The sequence below is a fragment of the Puntigrus tetrazona genome, chromosome 3, assembly GCF_018831695.1.
Source record: "Puntigrus tetrazona isolate hp1 chromosome 3, ASM1883169v1, whole genome shotgun sequence".
In the NCBI taxonomy this organism is placed as follows: Eukaryota; Metazoa; Chordata; class Actinopteri; order Cypriniformes; family Cyprinidae; genus Puntigrus; species Puntigrus tetrazona.
The window spans coordinates 646,180-668,706 of record NC_056701.1 but is presented as its reverse complement, the minus strand read 5'-3'; the positions used below and the strand labels follow the sequence as shown (position 1 = coordinate 668,706).

Sequence of the window (22,527 nt, the reverse complement as noted above, 5' to 3'; positions counted from 1 at the left end):
CACACACACACTCACACACACACACACACACACTCATATGATTCTCTGTTTTATTTGATCAGGATGGACTGAAGGTAGCAGATCCATCAGATCCCCAGAAACTGATCTCTCCTGTTATTTCCGTCTCGTCTGATCGTCTCGTCTCTTCTCTCTGTGTGAATCTGAATCATGAGATCATCTGTGATTCTGCTGATGGAGTAAATCGACTCAATCTCTCTCAACATTATTCATGTTTTATTATAAACGCCGCTCTAACGCTTCTTCCCTTTGTTTCAGACTCATTTCAGTCACGTGAGCTCGTTCAGAGGTGAGAGTGTGTCCTGATTCAGATCAAACCGAATCTTGTGTGAATCTTCAAGTGAATCATGATGATTCTGAATCTGTTTTTCAGTGAGGAACGAAACTGCAGTGATTCCAAACTCAGGTGAGTTTCAGCTGATAAACGTCTGATTATTTAATAATAAAACACTCAATACACGTCCAGTCTTTCCTCTCATGTTCACTCATGTTTGTGTCATCTTTTAAAGAGGTTCTGAATGAAGTGACTCCAGGTAAACCTCTGTTCTTCTGTGCTTCAGGATTTGTTATTTTTACCGATCAGCTGTTTTCATCAGATCACGTATTCAGTTGATTTATTCTCTCTCATGTGTAGATCAGTACTGGTGGATTTCTGCTCTTATTGTCATTGTTCCTCTGGTTTTGATTTGTTTCTGTCTGAGGAAAAGGATCTTCAGGTGAGTCTAGACTGTCATTATGAATCATTCATTCATTTTAGCATCTTCCAATTTTATTAATTTTATATCTCAACTTTAAAATACACTTAGTGCAAGTAGCCCACCTTATCGAAAGTGTGTATTTACACTAGCTCCGCCTACCAACATCTGGATAGTCATCAGAACAAAAAGATGATTTCTTGATATCAGTTTCAGTGGCAAAGTTGGTAAAACGTATGGTGATTGTATTTTGACGCAATCAGCATAGTTTCGAATTTCAAATTTTAAAAATCACATAAAAGCATTTATGTAACGAAAGAAATAATCAAAAAGTTGAAAATAAAGTATTGGTTAGTTTTAGGGAGGGCTTTATTGTCCCAATAAAGGTGTCAACCATGACATTTATTTAATAATTGAAATTAAAATGATGTTTAGCTATAAACAAATTTCGGGAGGAGCGCGCGCTGATAATTGGCACGGCTGGCTTCTCGTTTCCTAATCACGCAATTATCCAACCAGAGCAAGAGAAGCGTCCTATAAATTCACACAAGCCTCTTACCTCGACATCTCGTTCATAGCATGATATTCAGCATGTCGAACAGGACCAATCTCCAGGAACCTCTGAAATCGAGGACACTGATCCTCCATACAATTCTTTCTTCATACAAGTCAGCATTTTCTTCTGCTCCATACCTACCACCCAAGGCAGGATACCACTCCCACTACAATGGCCAGCCCTCGCTGTAAATGACCACATATAAAATCCTGTAGACGGCCATATACAAAATCTGCCCACGCATTGGCCAACACAAGCACCGCTCCGCTAGAGATGCTAATACACACCCACTGCCTTAGCAGCAGACTGCAAAGCTGGAGCATTGCACCCACCGCCGTGGACCACTCCCGCTGTAGATGACCGTATATAAAATCTGCCACCGCAGTGGCCATCCCAAGCAGGAGCATTGCACCCACCGCCATGGACCGCTCCCGCTAGAGACACTGACTTGCACCCACTGCCTTTAACAGAAGACCACAAAAGCTGGAGCTGAACCTACAACCCCTCCATCATACTTCAGTCACACACATTCCATGCCCATACTCCCATACCTACATAACATCATCCTAATATCATTCCAATTTCAACCAACATATCCATCCTCGTCCTCCATTTTTAGTTAAGCAGCACTACTGTCTATAGCTTTTTGGGGGGCCGCCTACGCGTGTTTTTGGCTGCTGTCTTAATTGGCTTTTTTGGGGGGGCACTCAAGGATCGGGCCGGACGCAGAGCCATGTCCACTTATCACGGACAAGAGGAAAAAACTCTGGACTCGGTAGTCTGCTGAGTTCTGAGCCCTCTCCCTGACAGCACGCCGAACACGCTTACTTTTTCTGTTACCATGATTAAATTACATGTAAGTGCGAACTCGTGAAATAACATTTGCACTTTTTGTTGCGTTCTGTTTTATAACGTACTTCAATACTGTCACTTGCAGTAAGTAGCAGAGCAGAAAATGCTATTTGCACTTAAATAATGTTATTTTCAAAAAGTGTAACAATATTTCATTGCTATTTGCACTTAGTGTAAAAAAGTGAAATCCTTTGAATATAAATGTGATATAATAGAATGTAATGCATATAAGATGTAATCAGATTGTATTTTCAGGTGTTTGAGGAAAAAGGGACTCATTCGTGTCATCCATCGAGACAACACGTGAGTGAATCAAACAGAAAGAAACATCAATGTTATGTGTGGGACCCTGAAAACAGGGAGAGAGAAGCAGTCACACTCTGATGTTCCTCCACTGCCAACTTTATCCAGAATCTTTTTTTAAACAATTTACAATAAACATCTTTTTTACACAGACGTTCAATAATTGTCAACCTATATGAATGTACCCTTGTTCACACTTTTATAATCAATCCCATCAATTAGTAATTAAAGATTTGGCCATTTTATAAACTATAAAGATATTTAAAAAAATATATATGTATACAAATATATATTTAAATAGATACAGTGATACAAACTAGCACAAACAATTCTGAATACGTGAACGCTATCTTTTTGATGTCTTAACGGGGAAATGCACAGATGTATCAAAGTTTCTTTGATTTTCACATTACATGTGTTACATTTCTCAACATATTCACATTTCCCCCCGAATCAAACAACCCTAAATAAACATACAAAATTAATTATAAGCAGGTATGCTAAATACGTAGCGCTAATCAACGAATACGTAGCCTCTCGCCATTACGTGAGAACTATACTCAAAGCTAAAGATGTCCCGCGTGTTCAGTGAGGCCTGACTAATCGATCACAAACCAACTGATCACTAATTCAACATCTTTTTAAATAACTTTTCCTAACATTTTGTTTTAATCATCATTCAACTCTGTCAGATATGCTGCGTGTTGCTTTATTTAAAGGCAGTAAACACTGATGGTTACATTAGCTGAGGTTTAACTGTGTCTCTGTTTTTTTTCTGGTACAAATACGTGGACATGGTCATGTGATCTTTCTCTCTCTCTCTTTTTTTATGTGGGTGCCCATGTTACTTGGATTTCGTTCGTTCCTCTGTTGTACTTCAGACACAGAATGCAAGCGTGACTCTTGAGGAGAAGTGTTTGGATGAAGTGTTTCCTGACAGAAGTGCTGGGGTGTGGTGCGTGTTTCATAGCTATTTAGCTACATTTGAGTCACAAGTATTGTTTCTAACCTCCTGCCCTGAGTGTCACGTCTAAAGATGTTACGGAAATGGGCGTTTTTTTAGTAAACTAATAATCAAGCAGTAATTGTCTGTCTATGGATAACTAGCAGCATCTGTGTCAGTGCTTCCCCTTACACACGGTTAACCAAAAAAACATCTCGCTGTCTCATAAACCACCGTTTTCACAACTCGGTCATGTCTGAAAATCAGCGCGAACTGTCTGCACGCTACCACATCTCTCCTTTCAGAGCTACTGCCACACACACACTCACACACACACACACTCACACACACACACTCACACACACACACACACACACACACACACACACACACACACACACACACACACACACACACACACACACACACACACACACACACACACACACACACACACTCACACACACACACACTCACACACACACACACACACACACACACACACACACACACACACACACACACACACACACACACACACACACACACACACACACACACACACACACACACACACACACACACACTCACACACACACACACACACACACACACACACACACACACACACACACACACACACACACTCACACACACACACACACACACACACACACACTCACACACACACACACACACACACACACACACACACACACACTCACACACACACACACACACACACACACACACACACACACACACACACACACACACACACACACACACACACACACACACACACACACACACACACACACACACACACACACACTCACACACACACACACTCACACACACACACACACACACACACACACACACACACACACACACACACACACACACACACACACACACACACACACACACACACACACACACACACACACACACACACACACACACACACACACACACACACACACACACACACACACACACACACACACACACACACACACACACACACACACACACACACACACACACACACACACACTCACTCACACACACACACACACACACACACACACACACACACTCACACACACACACTCACACAAACTCACACACACACACACACACACACACACACACACACACACTCACACACACACACACACACACACACACTCACACACACTCACACACACACACACACACACACACACACACACACACACACTCACACACACTCTCACACACACACACACTGTTTGCTGTTTTACACTTTTTAATGATGTTTACTGACTGCTTTACAGTGAAACACACAAAAGGTCTTTTGTGAAGAATCATCAGTTGAAGTCAAAGGGGTTGAGTGATGTTCAGTGACTCAGTTAACGTTTACTCTCCTAAACCAGCGCTTCAAGGGTTTCAAAGGTTTGGCATTAATCCGTTTTTTTTTTTCGATTTGTGCAAACCCCAGAACAGTGTGCAGGAACTACGAACACATCGTCCAGTTTCTGCAAAGTGAAACCGAAGCAGACCACATCCTGTGTTCACAAACCAGTAAATGTGACTCTTGAAACTTTAGATTTTATTGTGAAGCCGGGACTGAAGCGGTTTGAGATTTGATACGTCTGTTGGTCAATCCTGCCAATAAAACACTTTTGTACAAAAAATCAATTGTAATTAAATGTTTTATCTTGCTTTATTAATTAAACGACCACCATCTTGATTAAAGGAATGCGTCCAATGAGATAAAACTTTAAAGGGGACCATTTATCTTTCTGAATTCATGCAAAAAGCATACCAAAATTGTGTTTAAATAATACTATTTAAATACTAATTCTAATAATAATCATAATCATAAAAATTAATAGGTGTTCTGAAATAATGTAATTGCATATTAACCTTTTAATCTGCAGCTCAGACCCAGATCTGATATTCATGACCACCGGTTCATTTCTATCTTATACATGTCATGCATGCGGCCTGAGTTATATCTAATAAGTCTCTATCATAAATAAGCCTCGTATCTTAATACTTTATTGACTTACTTCTGCTGCCGTGTTCTCGTTCATGTGCAGATTTCAGGAAACCCATTCCACACAAGACCATGTTAAATGTTGGAGGTCATCAGCAGGTTTCAAGTCTGCTGTTGAGTGCAGTGAGCTTTATACAACACCTCAGAAAGTGAGAACCTAACATCATGTAGTGTTCTTTGTTTTGGTCAGTTGTGCAATCAAGAATATGAAGACCAAGCAGATCTGTTCTGACCGGGAACCAATCAAAAAATAACTTGATGACTTAATCATGAACACTTTTACGACCACCTACTGGCAGTTTTAGTTCTTTATTTAGAGTATCATTTAATAGAAAACATTTTATTATTTCCATAGTAATACCAAAATAATTAATGAAATAATTAAAGGTAACCCAAAATGACAACTGTGAAAAATTTGATGTGCGATTAATTCATTGCCACCTCGTGTAATTAATAAAAAAAAATAATTGGTTACCAGCCCTAGTTTATATTTTTATTGTCCTTTCTCTCTTTTTATTATCTTTTTATGTTTGTGTTATCTCTTCTTTATTTATTGTTTTTTTGTTTAACAACATATCCAAACCATTTCATCCTCCAAGAATCTTAATATGCTCTTAAAATGATTTCATCTAAAAAAAATCTTAATTTGTGCTTTTACGGGTTTGAAACAACATGCGGGTAAGAGAATAATGACAGAATTTTCATTTTGGGGTGGATTTACCCATTAAAGAAATGTAAAAAAAATAAGTAGATTAAAAATGTGAGTCTGATGCAAACCAACAAGCATATTCCATAACAAAAATGGTGTCAGTCAATATATACATTTAATAATGTTAAAAAGGTTCAATAATTATAAATAACATTGTAAAATATTTAATTGTGAGTGCACTTCCAGAAAGAGCTGGTCCGCACATGCGTTTGATTTACTGTAATATTTGATTGATTCTGTTGTGTCTTTGCATGTCACTGGAATCTTTAGTGTTGTTTGCTTCAGACGCCACTACCAGACACAATCTAGCTGGATACGTGAGGTATATAGATTGAGAAAATATGAAGTTACTTTTTCTTGACAAAAACTGTTAATAAAATGGAAGAAGATGTATTCATAAAAAAGGTAACAATAAATCAATAATTCCACTTGATCAGCATTTAATCAGAAAATACAGAAACAAGCAAAGTAAAAGTGAAAACTGATCAGATACACCTCTCTTCTACTAATGTTTTAATGATATTACGACTTTTGCAATCCTGCTTATTAAACATATTGAACATAATATAAAGTATGGAGGTATGGTAGGTATGGTTTCTCTCCAGTGTGGATGCTCTCATGCAGTTTTAAACACTGTGCTGTTGTAAAAGTCTTCATACAGTAAAAGTACATGTACTCTCTCACGCCAATGTGAACTTTCTGGTGTATTTTCAAACTGTAGTAATGAAAAACTTGTTCTTGAATGTGTCATTTGTTCATCACCATAAGCATTAACCAATGCAGTGTGAACCAGAAAGAGACTTAATAATAATAAACAACTTGTTAATCACCTTTTATCACATTCAGAATCATCATGACAGAAATGTCATGGGACCCAGCCGGATCAGCCCGAAAAAGAGCAATGTGGGGCCAACCTCCCGTGGGCTCACCACCTGTGTGAGGGACCGTAAGGGGCCGGTCCATAGTATCTGGCCTTACTGGGGTCTCTGGGAGGGAAAAGTGGGAGGTCTCTGTTGAACGTGCTCCAAACGGAGACTCAGTCTTTCTGCTGGGTGTTGCTAGTTACAGCTGGAGAGGCTGCTTCCCCTCCTTCTGCCTAAAAGACTTGGTTTAAGGTTCATTGAGAATAAGGCATTATATGTCATGTGTCTTATGAACCTATTGTTCTTCACTCTCATATTTGGTCTCATTTGAAAGGTCTCAGTGTGATTGGTAAACTGGTCTCAATTGCACAGTAATCACTTTTATTATGTAGAAGATTAAGAACTTGGTAGAACTGTGTTCTGTTGAGAAGAAGGTGTGTCCTCCTTTTGGGTCTCTGAACGTGTTCCAGCCAGGTGTGACACTGGAGAACAGGAACCTAAACACCAAAAGGTTTTACAGCTACATTTGGTATCTCTTTGTCTGGTCTGAGTATATAAGGAAAGTGACAAAACACAACAAGGAGTGATTCTGTAGCCAGATCAGCCCGTGGTGTGGTGTGTGTCCTTATACCCCACACTATGTACTTTTTAAAGATCAGGTATACTGACCATTTAAGTTTGTTTTATTTTGTTTTGTGCTATTTTTGTACTGCTGATCAGTTGTGAAAATATTTGTGAATTATACCAATTTGGAACCTATTCTTGCCTGGCAAAATAAACATTAATCTTGGTTAACTTATAATATTGTCTGAAATAATAACTTTTCTAGTAGGTTAGTGACTTCTGAGGTTTTCCTCATTGTTGGCGTGCTAGGGTGAGTCAGATCATCGATCTGGGGGCACATTTTGAGATCTTGACTTCTGGCCACCAAACTGGCTTAACATGCTATAACTTAGGAGCATAAAAATTAATCTTTTGAGTCTATCGAGGAGATAGCTGCATTAAGGTAAGTGATCTACGGGGTAGCCTCTGACTAAGACCTGGACTAGACCTGATGTGTTGTGAGTCTGTTCTGGCCAAACAAGGTCTCTAAGCGACCCAGACTCCTAACGAACGACAAGTTGAAAATAGGAAATATTATAGTTAATTAATGATTGAGTCAGATAAAATTTGGATTACGTTCTGCAGGAAAAGGGGACCCTTACATCTTAGACAATTGGGTGAATAGAGGGTTAGTTGGATCCGCTGGTGGGAGTGGAAGCTGGACAGACTCGGCAGGCCCAAACATACTGTGAGGGTCTGTTGGGAACATTTGGAAGAGCCCCCTGTCAGAGAGGTCTTTAACTTCCACCTCCGGCAGAGCTTTGACAGGAGCCTGAGGGAGACATTGAGTCCGAATGAACTACGACTATGACTGGTTGGTTTGTGGGACTCCTGAGGCAGCTGATATGTTCGGGGCCAAGCCATGAAGTAGGCGCTATGCACGGATTTAGTAGTTCACGACAGGAAATCTAAAACAACTGCAGACATCGAGACATGGGATGCTGTTTGCTCTGTTGTGGAGGAGATTCCCAGTATTTGCCAGTTGATATTGTGGTCCTACTCCCGACAGGTTTGGGAAAAGTTTAATTTATCAACTGTTACCAATCAGTAACAGAAAGGTCAGTGTCTTCTTTTCTTTTCCAGTCCTTGAATATTTCCATTTCATGCTGTAATCTTGCAATTAAATTGCAGTATTCAGTATTTGTTTTGTTTTCCACGCATACTTCTGTTTATAGCAGAAGTTTGAGTCGGCGCATAATGTTATGTAATTGGCTTACGGGTACACCTATGAGTTTAAACTTCAGACGCTTGTCAGTTATGCCTTTCCAGACTCTGTCTACGAAGCAAAGTGACGTATAGCAGGCTAGCGTTATTGCTTCACATTTGAAGAAGATGTCCATCAGACCTGAAAGAGCTTGATCTGAAGATGATCTAATCACTGTGATAGTTTTTTGTATGAATGTGTAGATGAGAAGATTGATTGAAGCTCTTTCCACAAGCAGAGCAGTGATACGGTTTCTCTCCGGTGTGAATCCTCTTGTGAGTTTTCAGACTTGATGACACACTGAATTTTTTGTCACAGTGTAAACACTCGTAAGGTTTCTCTCCAGTGTGAGTCCTCTCATGTGTTTTTAAATGTGATAACTGATTAAATCTCTTGTCACAGTGTGAACACTCATAAGGTTTCTCTCCAGTGTGAGTCCTCTCATGTGTTTTCAGACCTGTTGACACACTAAATCTCTTGTCACAGTGGGAACACTTGTAAGGTTTCTCTCGGTGTGAATCCTCATGCTTTTTTAAATTGCTTGCTGTAGTAAAAGACTTCTCACACTCAAAGCACATGTAGCCTTTCACACCAGTATGTGTTTTCTGATGCACTTTTAAATGTTCTGGACGAGAAAAACTCTTTCCACACAAATGACATGAATGTGGTTTCTCCTCTGTATGAACTCTCAGGTGCTGCTTCAGGTGAGAATCCCTCAAAAATGTTTTCCGCATTGATCACATGTGTACAGTTTCTCTCTAGTGTGGATGTTCATGTGATCCTTAAGGTTTGATGAGTATGAGAAACTCTTCCAGCACTGATCACAAGTAAATGGTTTCTCTCCAGTATGAATTAACATATGTCCTGTAAGGTGTGCTTTTTGTGTGAAACTCTTCCCGCACTGATCACATGTGAACGGTTTCTCTCCAGTATGAACTCTCACGTGACACTCAAGATGTTGTTTGTTTGTAAAAGTCTTTCCACACTGAGTGCAGGTGAAAGATTTCTTTGCTTTGCTTTTCAAGTATTTCTGTTTGGTCTGGGGGCAACTCATTTCAATAAGAGTTTTATCATCAACTTTATCATCAACATCAAGTTTTAATTCTCCGCATTTTTCTTCAACTCTGAAATTAAAGAAAAAAATGTTCAGAAAGTCACTTAAAAAAAAGAGATGAACAGCAGACATAACAGCAGAAAGTAGGCAATTTGTATACAGTTTTGTTGTTTAAAGTTTTTTTTTAAATAATATCACGTTTCCATAAAGAGAACTTAGTAAATATGTTTAATCAACTACACAATTATCTAACATACATTTAGTTTAAAGAAAAATATACCCAGTACTCATAGAAACTGTCTCTTATTATTTGCTACTCTTCATCTTGACTATTCAAAAGCTTTAAAGATCTTTTACAACAACTTTATCTAAGCTTTATAGCCATCAGTGATGTATCCAAATAATCAATTTTGTTATATTTCCCTTCATTTTCATATCCATGTATTAATGTATGATTAATGATTTATATTTATATTAATCCTCATCATATATTCATAAGCAAGTATTTATGTTTTATGTTTATTGTATCTTTTATTTTATTTTAATATGCAATATTTGTAGTAGGAAGACTCACAGACTCATCATTTTAAAAATAAAAAGTTAAAGTCTGTGTGAATAGAAAGATTTGTATTGTGACATACTTTCAGAGAATCACTGAATGAGGAAAACAGAGGGCGTGGCTTGTTTTTTCTACTTCTAATTGATTGGATGTAGTAAAGTAAACAAGGGTTAATCAAAACCAACAATAAATCCAGGGCAGGCTGCCGACAGATGAGACACAATAAACCAGGATCTGGACACAAATGAAGCATTCTACAAACTTGAAAAATTAGATTTAGACTCAGAAAATATGGAAAGGCTACATAAAGTAGTGATCACTAGGAGAGTGATAAATGAAAATGATACATGGAGGTGAGCAGGAGGAAACTCATGGCTTATGTAGGGTATGTGATTGATTACAGCTGTGTGCAATCAGTGAGTGTGTGATTAGTGCAGTGGCAGATGGGAAATGTAGTCCAGGGTGATGTGCTGTGTAAAAATCAATGTGAGGAAAGGGTGACCTCTGGAAAGCTGCACAATGTATATTTTATAAGAAATGTGTCTATATACTATATTTATGTCAAAACTATTAGTAGTATTAGTAGTATGAATTACAAATTAATTTTATGATTATTATTCATATTTAGATACTTTCATATATTGAAAGGCTGTGCAATATGTTTGCATTACACATTCAACAGGTGCATTAAATAAAGTACTTTAAATCTTTACTTTTAATTGTGATGATTTTGGCTCACATTTAATAAAAACCCACCAATTATTATCTCAACAAATTAGAGCACTTCATAAGACCAATAAAAAAAAGATTTAGTGAATTGTTGGCCTTCTGGAAAGTATGTTTATTTATTGTACATTTACTCAATACTTTGTAGAGGCTCCTTTGGCTTGAAGGTGATTGTGGGGAGTTTGTGGCACTGCTGAGGTGGTATGGAAGAAAGAAGCATGAAGTGCTCCAAAATGTATTAATAAACAGATGCAGGGTTTGCAGATGTTTAGTCTTTTCCTTTACACTTAAGAAAGATGAAAGAAAAAATCTGACTCCATGGTATAATGACAACACACGCACCCTAAAGAGAGCAGCCTGGAAAATGGAGCGCAGGTGGAGAAAAACTAAATTAAAAGTATTTTTGTATTGCCTGACGGGAGAGTATCCTGTCATACAGAAAAGCATTAAAAATGGCAAGATCTGATTATTTTTAAAACAAACACAACCCCAGGTATTTATTCAGAGTACAGAGTATAGCTGCAATGAGTTCATGAATTTCTTTACTTCTAAGATTGATACCATCAGAGATAAAATTGTAAGCCGTCAACTACAGTTTCACATCAGATAGTGAGCTTTAGATCTCCTGAAGAAAAATTATACTCTTTCTCTATTTTAGGAGAAGACTTGTACAAACTTGTTAAATCATCTAAACCAGCAACATGTATGTTAGACCCTGTTCCATCTAAACTATTAAAAGATTTGCTTCCAGAAGTCTTAGATCCTATTTTGAACATTATTAATTCATCATTGTCATTAGGATATCAGACCAAGATGGCGGCGTACACATCATCGCGAGGCTCAGCGTCTCTCCAGTTTCTGCAGTTTCGCAGTATTTTACCTGCTCTTTTCGGGTCTGTTCGTGCAGAATTACATCGTACACCCGACATGAGCTTTTGGATATTGGTTCATCATTTTCAGACAGGTTTAACGGCAACCTTCAACTCGCCCCGAGATCGTCAGAACAACCGAGGCTGAGCACTCTTCGCCGGGCGGAAGTGCTCGAAGACGGCGGCGCGATCGTAAACAAAGGCGGGAAGCGCGGAGGGCTAAGAGCTAAGCTAAAGCTAACACCACATCGGCTCTCTTTACCCAGCATTTTCCTTGCCAATGTACGGTCACTGGCGAACAAAATGGACGAGATTCGACTCCGCATCAGAGACAACAAAAAACTTCAGAACTGCAATGTCATGATCTTCACTGAAACATGGCTAAACAGCAGCATACCAGACCATGCTATCAGCATAGCTGGTCTCCACACATTCCAGGCAGACAGAACGGCGGATGACTCCGGTAAGACCAGAGGCGGGGATTTATATTAACAATGCTTGGTGCACAAACTCTGTTATCGTTGGGAGACACTGCTCAGCCAACCTAGAGTTTCTCATGGTTAAGAGTAGACCGTTTTATCTGCCACGGGAGTTCACATCCACCATCATAACTGCTGCTTATATTCCTCCCAATGCTGATGCCAAGCTTGCTATGAACGAACTTCATGCAGCCATCAGTAAACAACAGTCTGCTCACCCGGAGGCTGCATTTATTGTTGCGTGGGGATTTTAATCACTCTAACTTGAGAAGGCAGTCCTCCTAAATTTCACCAAAACGTTTTCTGTCACACCAGAGGAAACAGAACTTTGGACCATGTATACACAAACATGGCTGAAGCCTATGCTGTGACCCCCTCCCCATCTAGGACAATCGGATCACCTTTCTTTGTTCCTCACCCCAAGTACTCCCCCTCATCAACCGTGTGAAGCCATCAGTGAGGACCATCAAAGTCTGGCCAGCGGGGCTGACTCCACACTCCAGGACAGGTTTCAACACACAGACTGGAGTATGTTTGCTTCCCAGGCTACCTGTGGCTCTCACACGGATATAGACCACTACACTTCCTCTGTTCTGGATTACATCAACACCACCATAGACAGTGTTACTACCCAGAAACAGATCACCACATACCCAAATCAGAAGCCATGGATGAACAAGGAGGTGCGCCTTCTGTTGAAAGCACGCAACACTGCCTTCAGATCAGGTGACGCACAGGCCTACAGCACTTCCAGGGCAAATCTGAAGAGGGGCATCAAAAAGGCCAAGTACTGCTACAAGCTGAAGTTAGAGGAGCACTTTTCCAACTCTGACCCCCTCGCATGTGGCAGGGCATCCAGGCCATCAGTGATTACAAGCCCAACCACTCCACCCCCACAGCACCTAATGTCTTCTTTCTGAACGAGCTTAATGACTTTTATGCTCGCTTTGAGAGGGATAATAATGAAACGGTCACCAAGATCACCCCCTCAACCGACCCACCCATCACACTCACCTCCTCAGAGGTTTACACTGCACTAAGCCGGATCAACGCGCGCAAGGCTGCTGGACCAGACGGTATCCCTGGACGCGTACTACAAGCATGCGCCAGAGCAGCTCGCTGGGGTATTCGCGGACATTTTCAACATGTCCCTTGCCCAAGCAGCTGTACCAACATGCTTCAAATCCACCTCCATTGTGCCAGTGCCAAAAATCTCTAGCCCAGTGTGCCTAAACGACTACCGCCCTGTAGCACTCACACCCATCGTTATGAAGTGCTTTGAGCGACTAGTCCTGTCACATCTGAAGGACTCTCTGCCTTCCACACTGGACCCCCACCAGTTTGCCTATCAAGGCAATAGGAGCACTGAGGATGCAGTCTCCATCGCACTGCACTCCGTACTCACACACTTGGACAATAAAAATACTTACATACGGATGCTGTTTGTTGACTTCAGTTCAGCATTCAACACGGTCATACCCTCTAAGTTAATCACCAAACTCAGAGATCTGGACATTAACACCTCACTGTGCAACTGGGTTATGGACTTCCTGACCAACAGACCTCAGCATGTTAGGTCAGGCCACATCTGTTCCACCACTATCACTCTCAACACCGGTGTACCACAAGGCTGTGTGCTGAGCCCCTTCCTCTACTCCCTCTTCACCCACGACTGCAGGCCTGTGTTTGGATCTAACTCCATCATCAAGTTTGCAGATGACACTACGGTGATCGGTCTCATCAGCAACAACGATGAGACTGCCTACAGAGAAGAGGTCCAGCATCTGGCCACGTGGTGCAAAGACAATAATCTGCTCCTTAACACCACCAAAACCAAGGAGCTCATTGTGGACTTCAGGAAGGTGAGAAGAGGCACACATGATCCCATCCACATTAATGGGATTGCTGTGGAGCCTGTCTCATGCATCAAGTTCCTGGGAACCCACATCTCTGAAGATCTGTCCTGGACCACCAACACCTCCAGCCTGGTCAAGAAGGCTCACCAGCGTTTATTCTTTCTGAGGAAACTTAAGAAGAACCAGCTGTCCTCAGCCATCCTGGTGAACTTCTATCGCTGTACAATAGAGAGCATCCTAACAAACTGTGTCACAGTCTGGTATGGGAGCTGCTCTGTTGCTGAGCGTAAGGCACTGCAGCGGGTGGTGAAAACTGCCCAGCGCATCACAGGAACTCCACTTCCATCCATTGAGGACATCCAGAAGAAACACTGTTTGCGTCGAGCACGCAGTATTCTTAAGGACTCCTCTCACCCTGCCCACAAACTGTTTTCCCTCCTGCCATCCGGCAGGCAGATTCAGATTCCCCTGTCTAGAACAAGTAGACTGAGGAACAGCTTTTTTTACCAGAGCTGTCTCACTACTGAATTCTACCCCCACTGATGTCTGCCCCACCCACCCCATTAAAAACAAAAATACAAAAATGCACTGTTAACATTCATTGCACTCCACTGTATATATCTTTGTAAATGTATGTACATACCCACTGTACATACTCTTGTAAAATTGTCTATACATATCCTGTATATCCTGCTCTTTCTTATGTACATAACGATCTGTAAATTGTTTACACATAATCACTGTAAATTCCCCCTTCTCATCTGTAATTTAATTTGTACATATTTATCACATATTTATCTTTGTAATTTATATTTATATGTGTACCTATATCCTGCACTTGCTGCTTATTGCACTCCTGGTTAGAGACCTAAACTGCATTTCGTTACCTTGTACTTGTACATGTGTAATGACAATAAAGTTGAATCTAATCTAATCTAATATGTTCCCAAAACATTCAATTTCTTATTAAGAAACCACATCTTGATCCCAAAGACTTAGTTAATTACAGACCAATCTCTAATCTCCCTTTTCTGTGAAAGATACTAAAAAAGGTAGTATCCTCACAACTATATTCATTCTTAAAGGAAAATGGTATCTGTGAGGATTTCCAATCAGGATTTAGACCTTACTGCTTTTATCATCTGATCATGGTTTTATCTCGTTATTAGTGCTATTAGATCTTAGCGCAGCATTCGATACTATCGATCACAACATTCTCTTGGATAGACTAGAAAACCATGTTGGCATTAGAGGAAGCGCCTTAGCATGGTTTAAATCATACCTATCTGACCGCTATCAGTTTGTAGCATTAAATGAGGAGGTATCATATCGCTCAAAAGTGAAATGTGGAGTTCCTCAAGACTCGGTGCTAGAACTGTTACTTTTCAACCTGTACATGTTACCTCTGGGAGATATTATCAGGAGTCATGGTGTTAGCTTTCACTGCTATGCTGATGATACTCAGCTCTATATTTCAGCGCAGCCTGGTGATACACACCAAATTGAGAATCTAACAGAATGCATAGTTGATATAAAAAACTGGATGATGAGTAACTTCTTAATGCTAAATTTTGAAAAAACAGAGGTGCTAATAATTGGACATAAAAACCCCACATATAATAATCTAGAACACTCCCCTCCATCTTTCTGTCCAACGTCTGTTCACTTGATAATAAGATGGACTACATTTGACTTCACCAAACTACATGCCGTGAGTATAGGGATTGCTGCGTCTTTGTCTTCACGGAAACGTGGCTCAGTGATAGAGTTCCGGATACTGCCATTCAGCTAACCAGGCTAACTGTATTTCGTGCTGACAGAAATGCTGCACTGTGCGGTAAGACTCGGGGTGGTGGCGTGAGTGGCGTGAGCCCCCACCTCGACTACTCAGACCACATCTCTGTTATGTTGATTCCAACATACAGACCACTCATCAGACGCTCTAAACCAGCTCTGAAACAGATTAAAACCTGGCCAGCAGGATCCATCTCTGCTCTTCAGGACTGTCTCTCTACCGACTGGGAAATATTTAGGGAGGCTGCAACCAACAGCAATTCCATTGACTTGGAGGAGTACACATCATCAGTGACTGGCTACATCGAGAAGTGCATAGATGATGTGATCGTCTCCAAGACCATCACCACACGTTCCAACCAGAGGCTGTGGATGAATGCTAACATGGGTGCTCTCCTGAAGGAGCGAGACTTTGCCTTCAGAGCAAAGGACCAGGCGGCTTTTAAAACAGCGGGGGCCAAACTGTCCCAAGCTTTCAGAGAACCAAAGTGTGCTTATGCTAAAAGAATCCACGGCCACCTCCAGAACAGGTGTGACTCACGGTGCATGTGGCAGGGCATCCAAGTGATCACCAACTAAAGACAACTTCACCTGTCTGTGATGGTGACGCCTCCACCCAAATGCTCTAAATGACTTCTATGATGTTTTGAGGCACAGAATAACACAATGCTGAGGAAGTCCACCCCTCATACTAACGATCTGTTACTCTGCTTCACCAAAGCTGACGTGAGGAAAACACTTTATAGAGTCAACCCACGGAAGTCTGCTGGACCGGACAACATTCCAGGCAGAGTACTAAAGGAGTGTGCAGAGCAGCTAGCTGATGTCTTCACTGATATCTTCAATATCTCTCTGAGCAGCTCTGTCATTCTGAGGTGCCTCAAAACAACAACGATTGTCCAGGTGCCTAAGAAGTCTGTGGTTTCCTGCCTCCGTGACTATCATCCCATCGCACTCACACCAAGTGTGATGAAATGCTTCAAGAGGCTTGTCATGAGGCACATCAAGTCACAGCTACCACCTTGACTGACCCACTACAGTTTGCGTATCATCCAAACCACTCTATGGACAATGCTATCACCACAACCCTCCATCTCGCCCTCTCACACCTGGATTCAAAAGGAAACTACTTCCAAATGCTGTTCATTGACTTTAGTTCAGCATTCAACACCATCATCCCTCAGCAACTAATAGAGAAGCTGAGCCTGCTGGGCCTGAACACCTCTCTCTGTAACTGGATCCTGGACTTTCTGACAGGCAGACCTCAGTCAGTCCGGATCAGAAACAGCATCTCCAGCACCACCACACTGGACACAGGAGCTCCTCAGGGCTGTGTGCTCAGTCCACTGCTGTTCACTTTGCTGACTCACGACTGTGCAGCGATGCACAGCTCCAATCACATAATCAAGTTTGCTGATGACACACGACCATGGTGGGTCTCATCCGCAAGAACAATTAGTCAGCATACAGAGATGAGGTGCAGCAGCTCACAACTTGGTGTAGAGCCAACAATCTATCTCTGAACGTCAACAAGAAAAAGGAGATGGTTGTTGACTTCAAGCGAGCAAAGAGTGACCATTCTCTGCTGTCCATCAACGGATCCAGAGTAGAGACTGTCAAGAATACCAAATTCCTTGGTATTCATCTTACGGATAACTTTACCTGGTCACTCAACATCAGCTCCATCACCAACAAAGCACAGCAACGCCTATACTTTCTGAGGAGGCTGAGGAAAGCTCATCTCCCTCCACCCATCCTAACTATGTTTTATAGAGGAACCATTGAGAGCGTCCTTTGAAGCTGCATCACTTCCTGGTTTGGCAATTGCACCGTACCGGATTTGAAGACCCCACACATCCTTCAAACAAATTATCCACCCTCCTGCCATCTGAAAAGAGGTACCGGAGCATTCTGGCCCTCACAAACAAACTACTGCTTAATAGTTTCTTACCACAAGCCATCAGACTCCTCATCAATCACACCTGAATGGACTTTCTCTTCCATATGCCTTGTTTGCACTTTTACTGTTGTGTTGTATTTTGTGTTCTTTGCACTGATTTTGTCTTTGCACTGTTTGCACTAGTTTGCACACTTTGCATTTTATGTGGCTAAGACACTGTCTTAGCTCAGTATGTGAGTTTTTTTGTCTTGTATAGTGTTGTGAATTTATGTAGCAACAGGTCCTGGAGAAACAATATCTCATTTCACTATGTACTGTACAGCTATATGTAGTTGAAATGACTATAATTTGATTTGACTTTATTATTTTAATGCTTTATTGGGTGGTTGTTCTGCACGCTTGATAAACAAACTTCAGCTAGTCCAAAACACAGCAGCTAGAGTCCTTACTAGAACTAGGAAGTATGATCATATTAGCCCTGTTCTGTCAACACTGCACTGGCTCCTATCAAACATTGGATAGATTTTAAAATCTTATTAATTACCTATAAAGCCCTGAATGGTTCATTTCTTCAATACTTTTTACTTTGACATTATAGTCCTGCACGTCCGCTGCGTTCTCGAAACTCTGGCCATTTGATAATACCTAGAATATCAAAATCAACTGCAGGCGCCAGATGCTTTTCCTATCTAGCACCTAAACTCTGGAACAATCTCCTAACTCTGTTCAGGAGGCAGACACACTCTGCCAGTTTAAATCTAGATTAAAGACACATCTTTTTAACCTAGCCTACACACGGATGGGGTTTTGGTTCCTCTGTCTTCTTTGTTGGGGACACTTAACTTCTAGTGATTATCGTTGAATTGATTACAGAGACCGTCTCTGCATTTAATAACAAACTGTTCACTCTCTTCATTATACATCCCTGTCATTGTATTCTTCTACTTTATACTGTTCAGTGCTTTGATGCAACCTGTGTTGTTAAAAGCGCTATATAAATAAAATGATTGATTGATTGATTGATTGATTGACATGTAACGTTGTTAAATTGACGTTTATTGCATATTTCAGTTTAATGAGTCTCACATGATGGTGTTTAGTGTTTGTGTGAATGACAACTGACCACGTTTTATATATGTTCATATTTAAAAGCTGCTTGTGTCGGCTTTGGTTCATCATGTGTTTCTCATCAACACCTTCATTTGGTGGTTATCAGTGCATTTCAAAGATATAAAACAGATTTTAGTTCTTTAATAGAATATTTTTTAATTTAAACTTAAAAATTAACTGCAACCTAAAATGTTACCATATTTTTTACCGTTAAAATTTTGCCATCCACAGCTGTCTATTTTTACTGTAAATCTGCTGGATTTTTTTTACAGTATATGTATGGGAAGTCAAATGCATCGAAAGTATGAAAGGATGAAACAGTGCGCTAGCGAACGGAGACAAGTAAAGTTACAAGCTTATCAGTTAAAAACACTTAATATACACACACAAATATGATTAAAATGCTATAACGTGACATTCACAATGGAATTTGGAGTGATTTTAAGGTTACAGCTGCTTCAGCACAGAGAAAATTAAGGACAGAAAACAACTTGCAGAAGATGGAAACTATAGAATGAAGATCAATCAGCCGTCGTGGCCTCGTCCTGCACAATGTGACACTGATTTGTGCATAGTAATTGTGCTTGAGCTGATGAAATCAAAACAGAGTTTAGGAGTCCTAACTTTGATTCTTATTTGTATGCAATAAGAGAATATTTTCCTGAATATATACCGTAGTTAAGGAGAACTTTGGTAACTTCCTCCTAAGTATAGAATAGTAGTGTTTGTATTATAGACTCCACCACAACTCAAGGTAAAAAAGTACTTCTTTGTATTTTTGACATTTTAATAAAGTGAAACCATTTCAATGGAGATGCAATAAAACCTTTTTTTAAATAAGACTCAAAAGTGATTATTAAAAATCTGGAACTAAGGAAATATTTTCTGTCAAGCCTCAAATCTTTGAGTACTAATGTCTGGAAACATGTGACATTCAGAGGTAAAAGCAGATCTTTTGATCTGGGAATGACTTGTCGATGGTAGAGATGTGAATCAGAGTCTTTATTGATTTTAGGAGATTCATTAAATTCAACAATATAAACATTTTTTTATGATAGCACTTACTGTAAAGGGACTACTGTAAAAAGTGAATAAAATGTAATAGAGTCTTCATTGCTTAGCTCAGGTCAGGTACTGCGTGTTTCTAATAGCAGTTCAAATCTACTTTAATTTAGTTATTTTAATGCTTTAAAGAGCAGTGTTAGATTGTAATGTTCTATAAAAAGTACAGCTGTCATAAAAGCAGAGAGAACGCTGTGAGTCAGTCATTTCATCACGTTCTTAATATTGTTCAGTAACAGAAGAACTCAGCTAAAGGCAGAGCACGTGATTTGGTTCAGATTAGTTATTTTTTGTTGAATTTCACAAAAACCAATAGCATCACTAAGTGTTCTAAATGTATTTATATATGTTTATGTCGTCTGTAGAAGGAGCAGAACCATAAAACGACCAATCAGATTATTATAACACCTGCCCATCATTACGTTATTGCAGAGCAAGCGAGAAGTGCTTATATAATATTAATCTCAGCGATCTCTCATAGACTTAGCAATAAACACCAACCTGTTTGTTCTTCAGTATCTTCTCTCTGTCTTCTTTTATTAACCCTTTTGTGGATTTCGGCTCTTCCTGATGATTAGTCTTCACTTCTGAACTGAACTGACTATCCCAGCATTTATTGCTGAATTGTTGTGGGAGGAGCTTCACTGAACATGGATTTCTGTCATTTTCTTTTCTTTTTCTTTTTTTCGTTTACACGTTTAAGTGAAATAGTTGTAAATGTATCATGTCTAGCTATTGAAATAGTTTGTGATTTGTACCGTTTACTGTACTTTGATATTCCCTATAGTGGAAAATGAATCTTTACAGAAAACATCTTATTTGTGCATTGAAAAATAGGGTGGATATCGGCCAGAGATTGGCATATTACTATGAGATTGACCAGGACATTAAGAAACAGAAGAAGAAAGAAAAATAACAGGATGGAACCACGAAGAGATCGCCTCCAAAGTAAAACCGATGGTAAGATGACGTATAGTGTGTAAAGTAGAGATGAATGAGATGAGTGTATGTAGTGTTTTCTGTTAGATTGTGAGTGACCGTCGTCTTTCAACATCCTGTGAGCCCAAAAAGGGAAACGCTTTTCTGCTGCGATAAGAACTTGTGTGTTTAGCTTCACAGTGAAGGATGTAAAGGTGTAAATCTATTTAAGGAAAAAACATCACAAGTGGAAAAAGCCAGCAAAAACGTACATTTTGACAGACGTTTTCTACTTTTGATGTAATTATATATATATAATGTATACAGTAAGAGTAAGGACGTGCTTGTTTTTATCCATCTGCCCATAAGTACTATGTATTTACCAGGGCTGGTTTTAAAATGCATTTCATTACAGATTTTCCTCCTATTATTTTCTTTAAAATACTATTATTATTAATGTAGCAATTTTTTATTGTATCATTGTTATTTAGAAAAATTATTAAAAAAGTTTTCTTTCGATTTTTGATTAGCATTGAGACAAATAGCCTATTAAGACATAATGCAAAGATATAATATTAAACATCAGACTTTCCGAGAACCATTAACTAAACAATTATGCAAGACAACATGTTTGTGTGAGTCTTGCCAAGCCATATTTCACAATAATATACTTCATAGGAAGATTGCTTTCTCTCAGAAAAAAACAAAAAGTATTGAAAACATAAAAAAAAATACACTGCACTTAAAATAAAAAAGAACAATAATTCAGTTAGAGTAATTATACTTTTAAGTGTGTTTACCTAAAAATCTTGGGTAATCTGTTTAAACAGAAGGTTTTAGAGTTTAGGTTTCAAGAAGAATGATTTTAACACTGAAATTAGAGATTCCCCAGAAAGAGTGCTAGAGGAGCATATAACAAACAGTTTTAATCTTACACCAAGAAGCAAATTATAACACTACAGACAGGCAGGCAGGCAAACAGACTAGAACCACACGTATTAGGGACGACGATCGGACAAACTGAACGGGAAAAAAATGGACTTAAATACACAAAGTAAATTATTAAATTAATAAGGCACACCTGAAGACAATGATACAATTAAGTGAAACGAAAAGTAGGGCATACAGAGCACATGGGACAAGAAAACAACCAAAAAAGAGTCCAGTGACAATACCCTATACCCTTATGATACATGACAATACCCTAGTTGCTGGAAATTTTCAATTATAATTATTAGCATGCATTAGGTTTTTCATTTGGATATATATTTAGGCATTATTAAGGACTATTGTTTATAAAAAATGACAATAAAACAATTTTTGCATTATTATTACAGTCAAATCTGGACACATTGTTTATTGTCAGATACAGTGAATTTAGGACTGTACATTATGTGCAGAGGA

The 22,527-nt window shown here is 39.6% G+C and overlaps 1 pseudogene; it reads right to left on the bottom strand.

The window, feature by feature from the left end:
• Positions 1-8,531: 8,531 nt before the first annotated feature.
• Positions 8,532-20,800, bottom strand: LOC122330382 (annotated as a pseudogene).
• Between the last annotated feature and the right edge of the window lie 1,727 nt (positions 20,801-22,527).